Source organism: Triticum urartu, chromosome 3A (genome assembly GCF_056163025.1).
Source record: "Triticum urartu cultivar PI428250 chromosome 3A, HENAU_Tu73, whole genome shotgun sequence".
In the NCBI taxonomy this organism is placed as follows: Eukaryota; Viridiplantae; Streptophyta; class Magnoliopsida; order Poales; family Poaceae; genus Triticum; species Triticum urartu.
Window position 1 is genome coordinate 545,229,230 of NC_141875.1, and position 4,408 is coordinate 545,233,637.

Genomic DNA, 4,408 nt, shown 5'->3' on the forward strand with positions numbered 1-4,408 from the left:
GTGGGCCCAGAGATACCTCTTCGTTTACACGGAGTGACAAATCCCAGTCTCGATTCGTGCCAACCCAACAGACACTTTCAGAGATACCTATAGTGTACCTTTATAGCCACCCAGTTACGTTGTGACGTTTGGCACACCCAAAGCACTCCTACGGTATCCGGGAGTTGCACAATCTCATGGTCTAAGGAAATGATACTTGACATTAGAAAAGCTTTAGCATACGAACTACATGATCTTGTGCTAGGCTTAGGATTGGGTCTTTGTCCGTCACATCATTCTCCTAATGATGTGATCCCGTTATCAATGACATCCAATGTCCATGGTTAGGAAACCGTAACCATCTATTGGTCAACGAGCTAGTCAACTAGAGGCTTACTAGGGACATGGTGTTGTCTATGTATCCACACATGTATCTGAGTTTCCTATCAATACAATTCTAGCATGGATAATAAACGATTATCATGAACAAGGAAATATAATAATAACTAATTTATTATTGCCTCTAGGGCATATTTCCAACAAGATCTTCGTAGAATATGTGGGAGCCAATATGAGCATCCAGGTTCTGCTATTGGTTATTGACCGGAGATGAGTCTCGGTCATGTCTGCATAGTTCTCGAACTCGTAGGGTCCACACGCTTAACGTTCGATGACGATCGGTATTATGAGTTTATGTGTTTTGATGTACCGAAGGTTGTTCGGAGTCCCGGATGTGATCACGGACATGACGAGGAGTCTCAAAATGGTTGAGATATGAAGATTGATATATTGGAAGGTTATGTTTGGACACCGGAAAGGTTTAGGATGAGTTCGGGCATTTTCCGGAGTACCTGGAGGTTACCGGAACCCCCCGGGGGCTTAATGGGCCTACATGGGCTTTAGTGGAAGTAAGAGGAGGCGGCCGAGAGGAGGGCCCCCCAAGCCCAATCCGAATTGGGATGGGGCCAGCCCCCCTTTCCCTCTTCTCCTCTTCCCCTTCCTTCCCCCTCCTATTAGGACTAGGAAAGGGGGGGACCTACTCCTAGTAGGAGTAGGATTCCCCCCCCCTTGGGGGCGCACCATGAGGCCGGCCGACCCCCTCCTCCCCTCCTTTCTATACGAGGAGTGGGGCACCCCATGGACACACAAGTTGATTGTTTAGCCGTGTGCAGTGCCCCCTCCACAGATTTCCACCTCGGTCATATCGTTGTAGTGCTTAGGCAAAGCCCTACGTCGGTAACTTCATCATCACCATCATCACGCCATCGTTATAACGAAACTCTCCCTCGGCCTCAGCTAGATCAAGAGTTCGAGGGACGTCACCAAGCTGAACGTGTGCAGATTGTAGAGGTGTCGTGCGTTCGGTACTTGATCGGTTGGATCACGAAGACGTTCAACTACATCAACCACATTACTTAACGCTTCCGCTTTCAGTCTACAAGGGTACGTGGACACACTCTCCCCACTCGTTGCTATGCATCTCCTAGATAGATCTTGCATGATCGTAGGATATTTTTTTGAAATACTGCGTTCCCCAACATCTGCATGCGGGGGAGGTACACTTGGTCGTTGTTCTTGTCCTCAGGGGATCGCAAGAGGTTGAATTCCCCACCAACCACAATAGGAAGCTGGGCTGCCATGACCTTCCTCCGAAGCTCGTCGAGGAAGGTCACCGAGCGGCGGTGATCGGCAGGGCCGTACACGATCACAATCTCCCATTTAAAGTTGAGCGACCGCTCAAACACTTCCATACTGATGAAGAACTCGCCCCTATCCATGCTACCCACCTCGAAGGTGGCATCTTTTGCACCTAAAAGGATGCCACCCGAATGGCCAGTGCTCCCACTAGAAGGGAGCCAATGCCACGCAAACAGGTGGGAGCTCAGACGTTCAAGCTCTTGAAGGGAGAAGTCCGTCTGCATGGTTTCTTGGATGGCTACAATGTCGATGTGCTCGCCTCACATGTACCCGACTAATTGGCGACGCCGACTGTCTTGGCCGAAGCCGCGAATGTTCCAGAATAGGGTTCACATCATGGCGCCATTGGGGGGCTGCTTGACCCCAAGATGAGGGAGGCACTACGAGCCCTGAGGGTGGCAGTGCGGGAGCGGGTGCGACCACGGATCTCCTCAAACGGCCCCTCAAGAGGGGGCTGAGGTGCCGGTGTCCGGAGTAGACGGGCCCGGGTCTCGGCAAGTTTCCCGTCAAGGATCTCGCGGGTGCGGAGCGCCGCAATCTGCTCTAAGGGAGGCCTACTGATACATCTCCATCGTATCTACTTTTCCAAACACTTTTGCCCTTGTTTTGGACTCTAACTTGCATGATTTGAATGGAACTAACCCGGGTTGACACTGTTTTCAGCAGAATTGCCATGGTGTTATTTATCTGTAGAAACAAAAGTTCTTAGAATGACGTGAAACTCCACGGAGCGTCTTTTTGGAAATAATAAAAAATACTGGCAAAAGATCAAGGCCAAGGGGCCCACACCCTAGCCACGAGGGTGGGGGCGCGCCTGCCCCCCTGAGCGCGCCCCCTACCTCGTGGGCCCCTTGGAGCTCCTCCGACCTCAACTCCAACTCTATATATTCACTTTCGGGGAGAAAAAAATCAAGGAGAAGGATTCATCACGTTTTACGATACGGGGCTGCCGCCAAGCCCTAAAACCTCTTGGGAGGGCTGATTTGGAGTCCATTCGGGGCTCCGAAGAGGGGAATCCGTCGCCATCGTCATCATCAACCATCCTCCATCACCAATTTCGTGATGCTCACCACCGTGCGTGAGTAATTCCATCGTAGGCTTGCTGGGCGCTGATGGGTTGGATGAGATTTATCATGTAATAGAGTTAGTTTTGTTAGGGTTTGGTCCCTAGTATCCACTATGTTCTAAGATTGATGTTTCTATGACTTTGCTATGCTTAATGCTTGTCACTAGGGCCCGAGTGCCATGATTTCAGATCTGAACCTATTATGTTTTCATCAATATATGAGAGTTCTTCATCCTATCTTGCAAGTCTATAGTCACCTACTATGTGTTATGATCCGGCAACCCCGAAGTGACAATAATCGGGACCACTCCTGGTGATGACCATAGTTTGAGGAGTTCATGTATTCACTATGTGTTAATGCTTTGGTCCGGTACTCTATTAAAAGGAGGCCTTAATATCCCTTAGTTTCCGCTAGGACCCCGCTGCCACGGGAGGGTAGGACAAAAGATGTCATGCAAGTTCTTTTCCATAAGCACGTATGACTATATTCAGAATACATGCCTACATTACATTGATGAATTGGAGCTAGTTCTGTGTCACCCTAGGTTATGATTGTTACATGATGAACCGCATCCGGCATAATTCTCTATCACCGATCCATTGCCTATGAGCTTTCCATATATTGTTCTTTGCTTATTTACTTTCCCGTTGCTATTGTTACAATCACTACAAAATACCAAAAACATTACTTTTGCTATCATTACTTTTGCTACCGTTACCACTACTATCATATTACTTTGCTACTAAATACTTTGCTGCAGATATTAAGTTTCCAGGTGTGGTTGAATTGACAACTCAGCTGCTAGTACTTGAGAATATTCTTTGGCTCCCCTTGTGTCGAATCAATAAATTTGGGTTGAATACTCTACCCTCGAGAACTGTGGCGATCCCCTATACTTGTGGGTTATCAAGACTATTTTCTAGCATTGTTGTCGGGGAGCATAGCTCTATTCTTTGAGTCACTTGGGATTTATATCTGCTTATCATTATGAAGAACTTGAAAGATCCAAGAACCAAGATTTATCCCTCAACTATGAGGGGAGGTAAGGAACTGCCATCTCGCTCTGCACTTGATTCACCTTCTGTTTTGAGTAAGCTTGCGACACCTAAACCTGCTTCTGCTATTCATTCTAATATATCGCATGTTATTGATGATGCCACTTCTGCTATGCATGATACTTATGATGAAACTACTTCTATGCTTGATACTACTATGCCACTTGGTGAATTTCTTGATGAAGAACTTGCTAGGGCTAGAGAGAATGAAATTATTGAAACTGATAATATTCATGAAAGTGATGATGAAGACTCTCCCCCTAATAAATATGAATTGCCTATTGTGCCTAAGGGTTATGTTCTGGATGAAGAATCTGCTAGAGCTATTTTAGCTTGCAATGATTGATATGTTCTAAAGAGGTTATTAGCTAAATGGAAGCAGCAATCCCTTAATGCTAGAATGAAACCTGACCCTGCTTTTGCTACTTCACCTATCTGTGTTACTGATAAGGATTATGAATTCTCTGTTGATCCTGATATAATTACTTTGGCTGAATCTGATCCTTTTTATGGCTATGAATCTAAAACTGTTGTGGCACATCTTACTAAATTAAATGATATAGCTACCCTGTTCACTAATGATGAGAGAACTCGTCACTTTTATATCCT